The 19347-nt window shown below is 42.0% G+C and overlaps 1 protein-coding gene across 1 annotated transcript in view; it reads right to left on the bottom strand.

Annotated features, from left to right (window-relative positions):
- The window catches only part of galnt1 (UDP-N-acetyl-alpha-D-galactosamine:polypeptide N-acetylgalactosaminyltransferase 1), a 76016-nt gene that overhangs the window by 43299 nt on the left and 13370 nt on the right, over positions 1–19347 (bottom strand). The window contains exon 2 of the mRNA XM_049584315.1: positions 6401–6513. The gene's annotated coding sequence lies outside the window, so the exon portion shown is untranslated. The remainder of the gene's footprint in view (positions 1–6400; positions 6514–19347) is intronic.

Below are 19347 nucleotides of genomic sequence, written 5' to 3'. Positions count from 1 at the left end.
TCTAGGTCATAACCTTGACTGCAGAACACAGACCGGTTCGATATAGGAAGGACAGCGAGACAAGGACTGGGGCAGAAAAGAGAGAGTGTACACAGTGCATCTGCCTGTGGATAAAGTGGTCACACTTTCTATAAAGACCAAATCTATGATGTGTCTATGACGACACTCAAACACACACACAATCGACTGTTAACTTCTAAAAGGAAAACACCGTAAAACTACCATTAAAAGCCTCGTCCCAATTAAACGCCCAGTCCCCTTTTACTAGCCCGGTGTGGCTACACATTTTGACTAATAAACGCCTGTCTCAATTAGACGCCTGGTCTGGTTGCCAAACAGTTCATTTTATTTATAGTTTTTCGGATGTATAAAACTGGGTTGTTTGCTACCTCAAATTATGTGTTCTTTCCTCGATTACCCTGTAGGTTATTAATATTTCCTCAATCCAAATTGTGAGTAGTGTTTTAACTCGGGCTAGGCGATATGTCAGGGTTTTCCCTGCCTATCTAAGCTAAAGGCGGGCCGCCTGGGTGATCTTGGCCGCCGCCTTGGTTAAAGCCTGTGTGTGTGCATGGGGGGCGTTCAGATGTAGTGTCGTTTGCACACACAAACCCATTACTTTCAATGTAGACACGCATCATGTGCGCTCACAACCCAAAGCGACATTGTAGCGGCATGCATTCAGTGCGAGGCGCTTGTTTTTTCTTCCTGCGCACAGCTCCACGGACCTGCTTCTCCCTCCAGTGTTGTATCAGATCCCGGTTCCCCGTCGGGCTGTGTCTCTCCTGCTGTTTTCCACGGAGCTCTGCCCCGTTTGAGAGGCGAAGGAAGCCCGTACGTGGAAAGACGTCACCTCCGAGATGTAGAATGTGTATTATAGAAGAGAAACACACATTTCAGGACTGCTGACTTGTATCATCACAACAGACATGTCCTGTGATTTTCAGCCTCCTTTCATATTTAATAGAGGGGGGACAATACCTGACAGTAATATTCTCAGCTGTCAGGATGTGCCTGCTGTAAAGGCTAAATATAATCATAGAAGGCTGAAAATCACAGGACATGTCTATTCTGATTATACAAGTCAGCAGTGTAAAGCTCAAGCATGTGGGGGCCTCCTTTCATATTTAATAGAAGGGAGGGGACCGTATCTAAAAGGACAGCTGCCAAGATGCCCCTCGCCACAGGCCTTTGCCACCTTGGTCTCGAAAAAACCCAGGGAAAACCCTGTATCTCAATACACGATTATTTCTCAATATTTTTGAATCTCCTCAAAAGCATTTCGTTAATGCTAGGACTGGGAGACAAAATTAAACACAACAATATGTCTGACCAAATACTACTCTGATGCAACAAAGTTGTAGGGATGACTATTGTCGTAACACTAATATTATTATCAACACGAGAAGACTTTTGATCAATAATCATCCATAATGTGGATATAACAACTAAGTGGGTTAAAGCAAGTGTTAAAGCAAATAGAAAAGGCTGGTACACTGATAAATTTACATCACTTTACAGTAATGCAGCCTTTACAATGCAATATATATAGTCTCATATCTCGATAACGATATGATACCTTGATATTATCCAGCCCTAGATTTAACAGGATAAAGCGATGCCGTGTTGTAGCTAGACCAAATGAATGATTCATAATTGATAACATCATCGGAAGCCTAATTTTTATACAAGTAATATTCACGCTAGTTTAAATAATTTGATTGTATTTTCCGATCTTTGCTGAGCAACAGTTTTGTGTGAAAGGAATTAAAGGCCTGTCCCAAATACAGGCTTTAAGCAAATAATATACCGGGCTATTAACTGAAGTTTTATGGTAAGTGGACAAAATTTGTTACAGCAAACAAATTCCCAGCAAACAAGGAGCCACTGTAAAGAGGCTAAAACTGGTGTGATGTAGTCATACTTACTGGCTTTGGTTAAAAGCCTTGTGGCTGAATTCTGATCAATCGAAGGAATAAGGGCAGTTCAAGACGCAAAGAGATAAAAGCATGTACAACAGTTTCTGTATCTCTAAAAGTTCAAATAGATCTTATTTTAGCAATGTTTCTGAGGTGATAAAACATGATTCATGGATGTGGCTAATGTGCGGATTGTAATCGAAACCTAAAGTGATAACAAAACAAAACTGGCCCAGAAGTGTGTGGGTCATCACCAGGACTTGACATTTTTGTGCCCTGCGTGGTATATTTTTCATTTGACTCATTACTGACATTGAATATTTGGGTTACCCCCTAATTTCTGATGACTCAGGGGAACTTCAACAAACCCAGTTTTTTTCTCAGAATGACTACACTACAAAACTGACGGAATAGAGAGGAAATGGAAACAGAAACAGATGACACAAACTGAAGCCGTGTGACGCAACGCAGTGCAGCTTAATTCAGTTTTTCTCTACGAAACTCTGCAACAAAGCTGAATGCTAACGAAATCAGCTAGACTACTTTAAGTGCTGGCACAACCTCCTCTACTGCCGTCTGGTATGATTGACAATGCGGCTGTCAACCTGTCAGCTACTGTGTGAGCAAGACGCTCCTCAGTGCGCTGGCATCTTTTAAACTGAGGCGCACTTTTTATTTCTGTAACTGTGAGGAAAATATGATGTTTTCACATCACAGATGATGAACAAAGGCTCATGTGGGCTGTTACAAGAGTTCAGTGTGGTTCGACCTCTGTGCAGATGCACTGAACTGTACTGTAACTGAACAGAGGTCCTGAATAATATATTCCTCTTTATTGTAAGTGAGGTTTACACAAGGATCTTGAGATGATTGTTTTTTCAAAGTACTATTTCCGAGGTCAAGAACAAACTTAGCTTTATTGTCTAGAATTTTAAATAACTGACTTACATATATTTTAAAATTTAAAGGTTTAGTGTGTAAAATTTTGTGGGACCTACTAGTGGAAATGGTACATGAAAATAAGAATCACCATGTTTTTGTTACCTTAAGGTGAGCAATTTATATCTACATAGTCCACCATGTTTCTACAGTCGCCCAAACACTGGCTCTAGATGGGGTCATTCACGTTTTTGCATTTTTGTTTCAGCCACCATAGTTAGCAGCCACTCAATAACAAGCAGTGAAGAGCGAAACAGTGTACGAGAAACACTGATTTGTAACATGAAACTGCTTTATTCAGTGTTTTTACCAGTTTCAGTCACCTGGTCCGTTATATGTAGAGTGAAAGAGACCTCCACAGACAATTCGGCTCCCAGTAAAAACCTCCTGAACAACGAACACTGAAGGAGTATCAGCCGATACCCGATACCGATCCAATACCATGGTTGACCTAAGAAGCTATATATCTTTACATGTAGAACAGAAAAGACTAGAGGCATCAGGCATTGATGACTACGCAGTTATTTCCTAAGATAAAATGTAACAAGATGAAACAGATTAATGCAATGATGAACTATTCATTTTTAACAAAAATAAACAATTGTGCAATGGCAGTTGAAATAGTATGAAATACCTCCACACAGCAGATTTTCTCCTTCGCTCCATGACAAATGACATAGCTTGTGTCGCAATAGATTTAAAGGGTAAGGATCGCCTCAGGTAAAGGTTGCATTTTACGACACCCGATTCATCTATTTTTATGATATGGGGGCCGATATTCGATCCAGATAGTGGATCAGTGTATCCCTAATTCAGATTCTGTATACAATATTGATAGTACAACAAAATAAAATCTACCACAAATTACACATTTAAACAGCTCCCAAATACAAAAAATGTCCCCTGGGATCTACATATATATATATATCAACAGGTGATTTCCTTCTTTTAGCAAAATCCTAAATGACTGAGTTGTGTTTTTTCCACCTGGACCTTTATGCTCTGCTGATACCAAAACTATCACACATTCACATATATGGAGTGTTTTTGTTGAGCCGTGAGCAGCATATAGTGTCGTTAATCACTTGACGACACCGACTCCCGTGTGCGCACGGCAAGAGAGGAGAGGAAGAGACGATGTGCTGCTGCCAGAGGAGCCGCTGAATGAGTTCCCACTGCAGGGAGGGTAGCGCGCAGTAACTCGCTTAAAGAGTCTGGGGCTGTTCATTACAAATTCAGGACGCCACAGTTTATTCCACAATACTGAAGCTGCTCCTGTTTCTGTAACCACCACAGAGTCGGTTATAATTTCGCTTACAGCCATGCTTGTTGTTGCTGTGGGTAACAGTATGACGTCAATGTCAACAAGTCGAAATATTGAGAGTATTACGATATGAATCTTTCACATGATATCAAAAATTATACCGGTATTACCAGAACGAGATGATATAGCACACTCCTACTGCTCCTTTAAGGGATCCTCATTAAAAATTACGTGTGTTTATGTAAAAAAAGGTGAGTATTGGTTGAAATACCATATTTTGTAACATTTAACAACTGATACTGGTATTATGGCCTTAAAAAACAAGTACTGGTTGGCCTCTGAGAGAGAGAGAGAGAGAGAGAGAGAGTCAGAAAGCAAAGTTTAAAAACTCTGTGTAAACAAGGCAAAGAGTAAAGCAGACAGAACTGCCCATGGCAGCGTAAAAGTCCCAGCTGAAATAGATTACCAATGCAAAGCTTGGCACAGGCGCAAAGTGGAATTAAACACTTCAATCTCCAATCACTCGGGTATTTTCGGCCAAAATCAATATACATTATTGTCACAGCGGGTGTTCCCTTGACAGTTGGAGAGAGTGCAGCTGCCTGGCTATACAGTACCAGCAAACCACAGACACACACTCAGGCGCACAGCACATGTATAAAAATAAATAAATTACTACAAACATAAGGACTCACGAACCACAGCATCAACGCCTCGTGGTCTGTGTGACGCCAGTGTGCTGTAATTACTCTCTTCACGATGCATATCATACAGAGTGGGGGCTTTGGTGACACAGTGGAAGAAAAAAAAAAAAAAAAAAAGAAGCACAATTCAACTTAGACAATTAACACGGCATCACAGACGGTGCTGTTAATTGGTGTTAACACACTCACGCACCCTGATCAAATCACCAATGCTTACAGTCTGAGCTGTCTGACCTGGCAGACCTGTAAGTCTGGCCTCTGCTGTGTGTCAGCTGCTCGCAGTGCTGCTTCTCGTACCACTACTCATGCCAAGCAGACAGGATTTACAAGGCTCACAGCAGGGCTTCCGTACCTACTAACCACTTCAACAGTCTACCTGGATTTTCTGAACATGAAAATGTGAAAAATGTGGAAGACATTATGCTGTGCTCTTATTCTCTAGACAGGAATTTGTTCAATGCAGTGTGCAGTGTTTTGTGGCTGTTCAAATCTTTTTACAGCAGCATGAGCAAGTTGAATGTTCCTCAATCTCAATGCAGAATCTGGGAATCACAAATAATGTCATTTTTATAAATAACTGCTCTTTCTGAATGCTGAAAGTCCAGATGAAACGACATTTTAAGAGCATTTACATTCACATATTTTTGAGGGAGCCAGGATGGGCAGACAGCAGGGGTGGAGGAAAAATGAATACAGCAAAGTATCGCAATATTTTGCATGGCAATATTGTGAGTTATTAATTCTGCAAATATAAATAAATGTTTTGGTTACCTTCTAGAATAATAAAAACAACTACTTTTTCAATCCATTAAATACATTTTGCTGCAATAAAAATGACTGAAGTGAAATGAACGGACTGCAAAGACAAACTTTTCTTCTGGGGACATAATTAATATTAATTTATAGTAAATCTAGTTAGTGTACTAATTAATTTCTTTCATCAGTGGTTCCCACCCGGTAGGTCGTGGGTCCATTCTGAATGGACCCACGCAAACTTGTCAACTTTGTAAAAAACACACTTATTTTTGAAGTACAGTAAATTTTCTGCACAGAGCTTTCATTTTGAAGTGCCACTCCTGTTGTAGAGTAAGTGACTAAGGGACAGACACTTTACAGAGACCGCAAACTGGCTCAATGACATGGCCAAACAAAATAGGTACGAAACACTTAGTGTCACCACTGACCATTTAGATTTGACAGATATGCTGCTCGTAAAGGGAGCTGATAGGAACAGCAGCGAGGATTCTGCTCAAAAAAGTAATCCCCGGTATATTAATGCACATAGTCTATAGGATTCAGAGACAGTGATAGAGAAACAAAAGCTTCAACACATAAGAAGTAGATTGGGGTGGTGCAAGGAGCCGCAGCAGCAAGTGTTGCTGACATCGGTATCTCAACAGAATATATTTGACTCTTGAATAATAAACCTCTAAAATACCTGTTGTCTTTTCACTTTATTGTCTTCCCTTTATGTATTTATTTTGGTATCTTAGTCCTTGGTGCGTGCAAAAACTGCATTGTGAAGTTTGGCTGAAATGATCTAATGCTACGTTTCATCAATCATATACTCATACCTGTTCAAGTGACTACAGGGGTCTCTGGTCAGATGTGCAGGGTGCTCCACCAGCAGAGGGGGCGGAGCGTCAGAGATCCCACTTCCTCCTTCACTCGTCACTCAAACATGCTCCTTGAACAAGAGAGAAACAGACAGAATAAACACTTTGTTTCGCAGCACATACATAGAGCAGCGTTCATGCTTAGTAGTTGAGCAAAGATTTGAAAGGCTTGTGTGATATTGAAACTGAGAGTCTAAGTCAGTCCTTTGTCTTCCTTTTCATTTATCTCCATAACATTCCAGTTACAGTACGTGGATCTGGGACTGCGGTCAAACGGCTTGGAAAACAGAGCGAGAGTGTTCCCACTGCACCAGAACCACAGAGCAACCACAGGAAGACCCAACATTGGCTGTCACTCAACGGCCTCAAACATACTTCCTGGCTGTCCACACACAATAATAACACCCATCTCTCTCATATCATCACACGATCAGAGTCACAGTGTCACAAGGCATGTTTCCAGTTACACCAACACTTCCCACTGTGAGTGGAAATGCATCATCTCGCAGTCAAACCCGCCTGAATAGCGGGCTCTGGAAAGTTGTCAATCATTTACAAATTGTCCGCCTGGCTCTGTATCTCTTTGTACTGTGTTATATATTCATCATTCTTCCTTCCACACCCGCCCAAAGGTCAGACATACATATCCAGAGACTCTGCCAGCCATGGAGCAGGATAAAAATGAGAGGAAGGCGAAGACAGAGGGATGAGGGGGTAGAGGGACGTTAGGATGGACAACTGATGGATTCTCAGAACTGCTCATTTCACTGGATTAATCTGCTATTTTTATAAAATCCGCAGAGAACGAAGATGAAAGTGAATATGACTCAGTGTGGGCGTGCGTGTATGTGTGTGTGTGTGTGTGTATGTGTGTGTCCTTCAATCTGGTCCTTGGCCTACTTTAAAGCCAAGTCATCATTCTGGTCTACTGGGACTTCATATTGCCATCCTGTGTATACGTGTGTGTATTAAGAGTTTGTATTACAACAACAGCCATACCATAAATCTCTTCCTGCCAGCCCACACGCTCCTGCGTTAGTGAGTGTGAGGAGGCTGTACTGCAGTGCAGGTATGCTTCAGTATGTGAGGGGTCCTGGCCACCTAAGGTGTCTGTCTGTCTCCTCCTGGGTGAGTCATCATTCCTCCTCTCCTCCCTACTTTTTCTCCCCCTCTTTCTCTCCCTCCATCACAAGTCACAAACTTTCTCTTCCCATCCCTCTTTTCGTCTGCCTTCATCTCACACACACCTCCACAAAGTTTGAGTGGAATGTAATCCATCTGCAAATTGGAAGCAGGACAAGCAAGAGCTTCTATAAATACTCATCAGATTCCCCTGACAATCACAAAATAAACCTACAGAACCACACACAACACTGTAGCACAAATAGCAACCCATCTCTGTCGCTGTCTGCAGAGCAAACCTCTTTCTCTCCTCACGCTGCTTTCTACCCGTCTCGTACTGTAGTCGTTGCATTCGTTGAGGACGCAGACGACCAAGAGAGCAATCACAGAGAGCGAGAGAGACAGACATGGAAATACACTGACACAGACAATGAGGACGTAAACCTTGCACAACATGATTTGGCAATACTGTACTCAATTACTGTCATGTGAACAAAACAAATTTTAATTAGAAAATCCGAATGAGAGAGACATCTGTGTGATTTATCAGGCTGATCTCCAGCAGTGCAGTAAGGCTGGGAGGTCTTCCAACATTTACTGTAATAACTGATCCCTTATTAAATGTAAAACCTGACCTCAGTCCTTTAAAATAGGGATGCACTGAGTTATCGGCCAAACATCTGTACTGGCCGATATTCACCTTGTCTACTGCCATCAGACAATCATCAAATAAGGGCCCTGACACACCAAGCCGATGGTCAGCCCTTGGTCAATGTCGGGCCATTGAGGAGCATCTGTCGCCCTAGTTTTCACAGTGTGTCCTGCACTGTTGGTGCCAGTTGGTCCTTGTTGACTTTTTTTTTTTGGCAGATTCAGCATGTTGAATCAATGATGAGACATCAGAGCCCATTGGTGAAAGAACTCACTTTGATTGGCAGTTCAACTCCGTGCACAAGAGGAGAAACAATAGTGAGGAAAGTAAGCAAACGGCTAAAGTCAAAAAATGTTAAAATTTGTAAGATTTTTTTTTCCTGTTTGTGTTGTTTGCACAGTAAACATCCTTTGTTGTTTCAAATATCAAGTTGTGTTGTTAACCCTCTGAAACCTGGAGCGACATCACTTTTCTCGTGCTGCTTTCAGACATCTTTCAGTATTTAAACCTTTGAACCCTGGGTAAAAAGGTGTGATTTCTTTCAAAACATGAGGGGGGAAAAGGCAATGAGCCACTTGGTAGGAAATGTCCCACAAACTGCAAATAAATAAAATATGTTGAAAAATAGGGAAAAAATCTTTATAATCATTATCTTTATTATTGCATTTTAAAATTATGTTACAAAATTAATAGAATTTTTTTTTACTAATTTTCTTGTTTTTAATTTTCCCTTTTTACTAATTTCTTGCCAATTTTGGGGGTTATTTCTTCTTTCGTTGTTCATTGCCTTTTTCCGAAATCAAGCCAATTTACTTAGGTTTCAAAGGGTTAATGTGCTAACTGGCTAACTAGCGTCTTGAATCCGTCGTGTCCGTCTTCCAGTTTCCCTTTATTAATGACGAATAGATGAAGAGGTGTTTGTGAGGTATTTTCTCTCACGCAGGCGCAGAATGTATATGCTAGTTTTCCGTTGGCTGTAGTCTTTGTGGTGTGTTCAGATGCAACTTTCTGGATGAGACAAAGGCCACATGAGGCAACAGCCTTCATCATAGTTCTTAAATGTTAGTTTGGTGTGTCTGAGCCTTAGGATGACATTCACTGATAGAAGTGGCTGATGTTTATCTCTGGTCGCACATCAATTTTGCATAGGTTAAAAGGCAGGGCTCGAGACTAAGGAGCCCAGAACACCTTTGAGGACGCCGTAAACTTCGCTATCACAGCCCTACTTTTACGCTGATAATGCAATATTATGTGAGCAACAAATCCATGATGACAGCGGTACAAAAAGAACTAGTTAACGTCAGCGTTAACAGCTAAGTGACACTAAGTTACACTATGATGCATTCAAACTCTACTTGGTAAAAAGGAGTAGTAGGCAAAGGTTAATCATAACATTCTCGTGATGTGTTCAAACGTAATCTTGTAAAAATTTTAGCTTTGACAAGAAACTTAGAGAGGAAATTATTAAATATTATATACAATACAAAAAGCTTTTGAAGCAGCTTTTTATGCTTTTCATGTGAGAGGTGGTTATATTTAAAGTTGTTTCACAAATTTGTATGATTGAATTTGTGCTCATTAAAAGACAGTGTAATGAAGGGCTGAGTGAAAATTTGGTTATTTTATACTGATGATTTGTTTCCCTGGCTCAAAAGGGGAAATAAACTACAACGAAAACAAAACATACAACAACATAAAAACATCAGTATCAATCCACACACAATGTCACCATTGGTACATCTCTAATTTAAGAACAGTAATTGTAATGGATTCTGCTGCCATAACCTGATTTCAAACCACAGAAATAATATGACATTTATTTCTATGTTTCAAACACAGACACACAAACACACACACATACTGACATGCTGGCTTCCAACACAAAGTCGCACACACCTAGTACACCTCGTGCATCAAGATGTCACGCCTCAGTGGTTCGGCTAACAGATGGACACTTAGTCAGATGTGTAATGCAGAGCAAGTAAGCAGAGATGGACCTGTCCAAACAGCGAGCTGTGCCAGTGGAACATGACATTATTTAGGCCAACACTGCACTGACATAAGCGTCCAGAGAGCAGATAGAAATATACGCTGCCTGTCCACTTGGACGCAGGTTAAAGAGGACAGGTGCTGTTGTGAGGCCCAGTATCTCTCCAACTCCTATTATAAAAACATCAGAATCTGTCCTAAGATGTGATCATCATTTTTACTATCACGGCTGTCTCTTTAGTCCCGAAACACCCACCCTCTGTAGGAATACAACGATACAATCTGTCTGACTCAGTGCCAATACTGACCTTATTAAGTAGATCAAGTATTGACTAGACGAGAGCAATCCACATTCATTTGCTGCAGTGAGCTAATTTTTGTGTTAAGCCCTGAAGTCAGGATACAGTAAAATGTTGATGTTGATACACGATGGTTCCCAAACCTCATAAACTGTCTAGCGGCATTTAATTAAAATATGCACAAAAAAGAATAATAGTGTATGAATGTCTACACTTACAGTTCAACACAACTTTTTTTTAATTAACATTTACATTTGGAAAAGAGACCACTTGACTGTACTCTGTTTTGGCAGATCTCAGAATCAGTGTTGGAGGAAAAATCAGTACACCCAAATTGCCTCCTTTCCCCCCCTGACTTTCTTTTTGTTCCAGCTGTGACCAGCTTAGAACCAATGCAGGGAATGCAGCATGGCAGCCAAAAAGCTGGAGCCTCATCATCCCACCCCTTCTCTTGCCTCTATCTCTGTCCTACCAAACACTCCCTGTTATTAATCCACAAAGTCTGCCTTTTCTCCCACGCAGGCTTCTTTCCATTCACTCTGGGTCAATGTAATTCCTGTCGTAAATCCAAAACACCAGTGACTGAGGCAGACTTAGCAGAGGTGAGGAGGAGCTCATGGGTAGACTGATGATAACATCTCTGCTAGCAAGCACAAGTTCTCATTCAGCGGGCAAAGAAATTACTCAACACACACATCATGTGGTTTGTGCACGTCTGCACCCACATAACACCCTGCAAGCTAAAGCTGGCATGCTAAAGCTCGAGGCCTCTGAGGCTTCAAAGCTGGACTGGAGCCAAACAAGGTTGAGGAGCTCTAAAACGACCTTTGTTCTGGACAATTTAGAGGGTAGTGTGGGCTGAGCTAAAACTAACAGGCAGTCAAATCAGTCCTTCACAATTCCCCAAGCTCAGCGTGAACACAGTGTGACCAACCAGCCATGGTGAAGCATTAAACTTAACCGTTTCGCTGTCTCTTTAAAGACCGTTGAAGAAAGACACAGAGGAGAGAGGAGAGACTGCGGAAGACAGGAAGAAAGATTTCTTAAGGCGGTGTGATAGCTTGCCATGAGCATAAATTGTGTGTGTGTGTGTGTGTGTGTGTGTGTTTGTGTTTGTGTTTGGTTCCCAGCCAGAGTTTCTACATGTGTTATGTGACTCCGTTTGTAGCGTATGTTCTAACAGAGGGAGTCCAAAGATGACATCTTTGGTCTTAGCAACAACAAACAGTGCTATGGTAATCCTGTGCCAACTGTACCTTCTCCCAACCCTCCCTTCAACCTCCTGCTCTGTCAAACACCTCATGTCTCCAGTGGTGTGGGAAAGGAAGGCCCTGCGGGGCCTGCAGCACCTCGTGCACGCACAAACACCAAATCCATGCTAAACAGGGACAAGAGGAAAGGCAACAAAAGATGACAACAACAGTTTCGCAGGCAACTGTAGCCGTAGCTCAACTTCTGACAGCTTTCCAGGGGAAGCCCAGGGAGGAAAAACAGGAATGCCAGGAATAGAGCGAGGAGAAAATAGGTAAGAAGCAGCTGGTTCAACCTCCCAGGACATGCCACTATGTCACACTTATCCTGGAAGAAACAGCTCACACAACAGCCTGTTTTGCTTTCCATAATAAGGCCGTGCTGTGGGAGCTGGGGGCCTGGCATTTTCTAGATATACTGTATGTACTCACAGAGGGACACAGTGTAGGAAGGGGACGAAAGAGGGACAGAAAAGGACAGATGAAAGGAGAGTCACAGCGAGGAGAGGGATCTGCTTCCTGTTTACGAGGAGTAGAGAGCACAAGAAAGAGCACAGCAGGCCGCGAGACCACTGTTAACAGGCATGACAGTAATCACACACACACACACACACACACACACACACACACACTACCTTCCCTTCTCTGTATCCTGAGTGATTACACAGAGCAGATTTAGCCCCAAACTTTCCCATCTATCTCTTTATGCCTCGGTAACATCTGGAGGCTTGTGATTTGTTCTTGGGTCCATATCTCCCTGCAGTCCCAGCTCTGGCCAGCAGCCGTGTTAACAGGATCAGGCTTAAGTGCGTGCATGCCCCCAGCTGCGTGCTCAAACGCTCCAGGCAACATTCCCAATCCAGGACTGACTTCCTTGCGATTCTACACAGCATGCAATCTCCTCCTCTTCTTGTGTCGTGGCAAAGTGTGGGATTAACACATTCTCAGTACAACAGGAGCCGGGTTTTAGCTGCACACACTGCGACTGCATTAGCACTTAACAAAACGCAGTGTAAGCGCTTTTAATGTCGCACAAATCCAGTGAGCCCAGAGATAGAATGACATGATACATGTGCAGCAGACCCCATAAAATAAAACTGGCGAGCTGAGTGTGCTGAGTCACTGCAAGTGTATATATAATATCTACAGCATCAGCCTTCAGCAAAAGCAAATCTGTTGTTCTTCCACGGGACAGAATTACATTTTTCATCCAACTGTTCGAACAGAGCTGTCCGTCACTGGCAGTCAGCAGCATCATGTAACCTACCTGTCTGCTTGCACGCTGCGTCCTCATTAATCCTGCTATTTAACACTACTGGGCCACTCCGAGTGGTTTGATCTATGAGACCGTATGTCAAAAAAATGGACACTTAATAGCCTATTGGCTGCAGCAAAACGCACAATCAATCACTGGGCAAAGTTCTAAATATACACATACAACTCCAGACAAACACACACAGACACAGACACAGACACACATACACAGCCACAAAATCTAACCAAGCTAGTGCTATCAATATTTCATTTAAGCAGCTCTGTCATGAGGTCAACAGCCCCTTCACACACACACACACACACACACACACACACACAGACACACAGACACTCACAGTCAGTCACACTACATAACCTCCAATAAGCTTTCATTGTGAGTTCCAAATGTTCAGCAATAACTTTGGCTTAATGACTGCAGGTGAAATCCACTATGAGCCCCAGGCATGACTAATCTGGCCGTCCTCTTTCCAATCTAGCTTTATTAAGAAGTCACACAGATCTGAATCTCTATTGCTACCACCACATCCCTGTGGACCCTGTTTTAATAAGGCTAGCTACACACACACACACACACACACACACACACACACACACACACACACACACACTCTCTCCGATATATTTGAATATGTGAACACATCTATCTGAGTCAGTGGTTCTCAAACTGTGGGGCGGGCCCCCTGGGGATGCACAGAGCCCCTGCAAGTGGTGCGTGACGACCAGGGAGGAATGTATGGAGTGAAACAAGTTTAATGTGTATCAAAGTTCCTACAGCTTAAGGCAAGGAAGACTCTTTAAGACTTTTAATGCCACTTGGAATCAAATTTAAGGCCAGTTTTACAATATCCAAAACAGAAAGGACAAAAAAATGAACTGACATTAATCATGCCGGGTTAGGGTTGTTACATAAAACATGACTTCTTCGTCACATGGCGTTTCCTACTCTGCATGTGGGACACCACTACCTCAATTCCCATCCTAAGTTTGAAAAACCTTTTGCACAAAATACGTTGCCTCTCTCCGGCTTCAGCCATCAATCAATCAATTCAATCAATTTTATTTATACAGCCCAATATCACAAATCACAATTTGCCTCACAGGGCTTTACAGCATACGACATCCCTCTGTCCTTATGACCCTCGCAGCGGATAAGGAAAAACTCCCCAAAAAAAACCTTTAACGGGGAAAAAAATGGTAGAAACCTCAGGAAGAGCAACTGAGAAGGGATCCCTCTTCCAGGACGGACAGACGTGCAATAGATGTCGTACAGAACAGATCAGCATAACAAATTAACAGTAATCCATATGACACAATGAGACAGACAGAGAGAGAGAGAGAGAGAGAGAGAGAGAGAGAGAGAGAGAGAGAGAGAGAGAGAGAGAGAGAGAGATGCAGGTAATGACAGTAGCTTACAACAACATTATTGAAAGTAATAATATTATAGTTATAGTTCTGGCTACTGTGATACAATATGTTGAAAGTATGTATTAATACCTGGCAGTATACATGTGTGACAATAGTCGTGTATAATAACAGTAGAAGTATGACTAATGACTAATGATGGCAGCAGCAGCAGCAGGAGGCATCTGGCAGGACCACGGCAGCAGCACAACCACACACGTCACGCTGTCCAGGCACCAAGCCGTAAAACTTTCATTGAATTTGCACTTCCCCATATCTTACTACAGTGACCATTTGCTAGCTGAAAGCAGATGCCGCCTGCTGGAAACAAAATAAGAGTGTTGTTGGTTCTGCTATCCTCACACGACATTGATGCAATAGGTATTTGTTAAATTGATCTTAAAAAAAATTGATGTTGCCAATTATTTTGAGATTTTCCGACACAACATCAGAGAAAAACTGAGCATAGCGTTAGTTCGGGCAGGGCATGATGTCAAGCTCAGCTCACATCTCAGCTACATCAGCTGATCACAAACAGCCCAATCAACTGATGGAGCAGCTGTGTGATCACATGATTTCTTTCTACGCAACCAGTTGACGAATCTCATTCAGGGCGCCCTATTTAAACTGCTCTGGCCTGCCTACTGTTGCTGCTTCCATTGCAAGTCACTTTGCAACCCGCCTCCACCCCTCTTTTTAATGCTGTGTCTGACTTATCAGTGTCATTTCTGTTTGTCACTGATGCTGCTCTGTTCTGTTCTCGGGGGTCTTTGCTGCTGCTCTTCCTGCCTTAGGCTTTCCATGTTGCTGCATAGAAGGGCAGGGAGGTTTGCTCTCTTTGCCTCAGGCTTTCTCCGTTTGCACGTGGAAGGGCAGAGAGGTGTGTCTTCACCTTGGGCTTTCCACATAGGCGCATGGAAGAGGCTTTCTGTGTAGGCCTAGGAAAAGCAGAGAGGCCCCAGAACAGAGCCATACCACCAAATATAATACTGCAAATGGAAATAAAGTTGTGTTCTTGACTGAAATGATAAATAAAATTCTACATCCCATGTCATAGCATTTTTAAGACTTTTGAAAGTTTGGTTTAAGACATTTTAATACCAATTTGGGTTTTATTTTCAGATCTCTCTTCGGATCTCTGATCCGCAGGAAACAAAGCAAGCAAGAGTTTGCTGATTCTATCATGCTGACTTTTACTGAACTGATACTCAACATAGATATTTTTGTATTATTTGCTTTCCCAAATATTGTTAATGATTGATCAAAAAAATGTTAGTTGGGGGAGCATGAATTATTTTTCAGTTTGAGAACCACTGATCCAAGCACACAGAAAAAAGGCTAGATTTTATTTTTTAAAAAGCTTTGTTTCAGGGTATATGAAAAGGCATAAATTTAAAGATGGTCAAATCCCAAGTGCTCTGATTTACTGTGTTATTTTTGTGAAAAATGTTTGTACCCAGGCTAGTCCCCCTACAGTAAGTACAGAGGCAGTATCCTGCTGCTGTCTCTCCCCGCAGAGCTGCAGCCACACTGACCCACATCCCAGCCTCTGGCAGATTACACTGCAGCACATACGACACACACAAACACACACACATTCCCAAGATACATGAGCACAGTGCTCTGACATTTGTGGCTCGTAGAAATGCAATTTCTGATGGCTTAGCATACACGCCCACGTGCACACACTCAGAAAAAACAAAGGGTCTGTTGTTCCACAGTCCATCAGGAGTAACTGTTGATATGGCTATCAGTGTGACCAGGCCAGAACAACTCCACTCAAAGAGCCCTCAGACACACAAACACACACACCCACACACATGCAAACAGACACTCAAGAGTAGCTGCCTGGTAGGAGATAAGAGCTAGAGATGGATGGTTGTGTGTATGCAGGCCCAGAGGGGAGTGATGCACCTTGGTCAGGGTCAACCCGGGGCAGATAGCTCACTCTGTCACACAACTTAGACAGAGCACAGAGCTGCCACAGCACGGCTCTGTCCTTTCTGCCCTCCTCTGTCCTCTACATCCAAAACTTGCAGACTGTTCTCTATTTGGGATACACAAACTACTGCAATACTGACTGATCCAAACAATCTTGACAGTACAGTCACACCTTTGACAATGTAGCCACACTTTGATTTCTTCTTTCTGTGGAAACAATTCACACCACTGGATTTGTTTGGGTTCACAGCGCATAACTGAAGACATTCCTGGATAAAACAAAATCTGCATGAACTCACGCACTGCGAGTCTATCGAACAGGAGCTGTAGTAAAGTGAGATCCAATCTTAACTGACTTATGAGGCAGTGACGTGAGCTAAAATACTAATGACTTTGTTTTGGTCCTTATCACTGTTATATGACACACCTTCAATTGTTAATAGGTTTCATGTCACCCTCAGGTTTTCTCTTGTTAAAAGGCAAAATTAATTCATCAGTTCAATCATTTCAAATCCATTGCTTTACACCATGAAATGTCTTTATTTAAAAAAAAATACATAATTAATAATTACAGTGCCGGTTGGACGTCTGAACTTCTTTATCCTTGGCAGCACAAAAAGTTCTTGACTGGGTTTTGAGTGAAGTGACAACAATAAATTTCCAAAATGGACACAGTGAAACTCTGGGCCAATACCATACTTTTTTATTATTGTTTATCTTGTTTTTGTTGTTATTTGTTACCCCAGGGAAACAAGGGAAACAAACTATTATAAATACATTTAATTCACTTTAAGGAAATGGCCACTTTAGAATGAAAATACAGACAGTACTTAGTGACCATCATGCCGACAAGAAGTCCAGTGTAGTTTTTTAATCCACAAAACTCGTTCGAGATATCGGAGGACAACAGCTAGCCGGAATAACAGCTACACTTGAAGCATCATTTCTCACCGTGGTCAGTTAGCCTGCACTGCAGGTGTGCTGTGTTTACATGGCAACTCGCACGAGACTCAAGGACTAGCACCACCACTAGCCAAGTCAATTTTGCATGCCGTGGCTTCAGGGCATTTGGACTACGACGGACGAGCCACTCTGACGTTTCTGAAATGCATTCACGGAGTTTTATTACATTTTCAAAATGTGGGTTCCATGCACTTCAAGCGTAGCTGTTATTCTGGCTGGCTGTTATCCCTCCGATACCCCAAACGAGTTTTGTGGATTAAAAAACTACACTGGACTTCTTGTCGGCATGAGGGTGAGTAAGTACTGTCTGTATTTTCATTCTAAAGTGGCCATTTCCTTTAACAGACCATAATTCAACCACACAAATATATGACAACTTTTAAACTTCTTTCAGCGTTAAAATGTACCTTCACCCAATACTCATTTTTACTGAATAGAGCTTGAACCTATCATGTAATTCAATACAAACCCTGTTAGCTGTAAGCTGGATTTGTTGTTCACAATTTTGCATTATCAGGAAAAGATAAGATGCATCCCCTAATGCATCGATAGATTACTGCATCCTTTCATCCTATGGAAGATCACTGTTTGTCCCAAACATGGTTTCTATTGCCACCAGGACAATGGGAAGATGGGACACAGTTAGTCAGGAGCTCTGCTTCTCAGGCTGTGAAAAAATGATGTAACACAACAGAAAAACATCGGCCACTACCATCAATGAATGTCATCTTATTTGCTGATAGGCGGATGACAGTCAATGAGACAAATAGAGCTATATAGATGTTCAGCTGATAAATCCCTGCATCCCTACATGTCATGTTTAAGCATGTTTGTTCCCCTGCCACAGCCAAAAGCAAGTAGGACATACTCTAATTTTTGCCATCAGAAATGAATAAATCAAACCGATAATTACTTTGGTGCAGTTTTTTGTGCTAAAAGTAGCATTGCTACAACAAAACACTCACGTTTCTATTCATATTATATATATATATTTTTAACATTCAATAATGTCATCTATCCTCCATGACGCTACATGTAGTGTTATACTGTAATATCAATATAAAGTCATGACAGTAAATTTGTTGGAAGATCAGCTGGGAGACAAAATATCCACAGTTCTAGGTCTCTTTTTGGCTAATCCAGCTAATACAGTACCTGATAAATGAAAGTACTTCATCGTACTGACTCATAAATCAAAAAAAAAAAAAAAAAAAAAAATCCAATTATGCCATAAACCAGTCGTGCTCAGTGATATGCAACGCTGCACACAATGGCCTTAAACACCCAGTTATATTAAAAGGGATGGATACCAGAATATTAACGGAATGGCAACATCTCTGATGGCAGACACATTTTTATCACCTCATGGTACATACTGTGTGCACTTGATGGTCATCCACCTGTCATCTGTCATCCGTAGGCGTTGTGTTGTGTAACTCTCAACGTCCTTTCACCTCTTTCCATACCGGGTATGTTTTATCCATCAGTGGATCAGTCAGTCAGGGACTAGCTATATAACAACTGACTTCTTTAACTGTGTATTACTTTAAGGAGTAAAGGTTTCCATGTGAAAGCACTACGAACAAAGACCAATTAGGGACTGTCATCCAGGTACAAACAGGGTTCTCTTCTTTAGGATGAAAGCAGTGAGAAAGAAGTGGTAAATCTCTATAAATCCTTTCTGGGCTTTTTTGGTTTAGCAGCTCTGTAGATACGGCGGCTCAGTGACTCTGTTTGGCAGTGTTGCCTAACATCAATAAGGTCCTGGGTTTGAACCCTACTACTACTTCACAACTAGGGTTGACTGGTTGTGACAGGCATGCTGCAGTAGGTAGTCCTCCTGCCACTGTCCTTGATCAAGGCACTGGCTTCAGACGTGGAGTTTATCCCCTGTGCACTGCCTGCTGCTTCTCAATAGTAAGGCTGGTTCAAATGCTAATATCCCCAACAGAGATCAATAAAGTGAAAGTTAGCCAGGCCATTAGACACACACAAAATACCCTTCCAGCATAA

The sequence above is a fragment of the Epinephelus fuscoguttatus genome, linkage group LG8, assembly GCF_011397635.1.
Source record: "Epinephelus fuscoguttatus linkage group LG8, E.fuscoguttatus.final_Chr_v1".
Classification (NCBI taxonomy): Eukaryota; Metazoa; Chordata; class Actinopteri; order Perciformes; family Serranidae; genus Epinephelus; species Epinephelus fuscoguttatus.
This window is presented reverse-complemented; position numbering and strand designations above follow the sequence as displayed.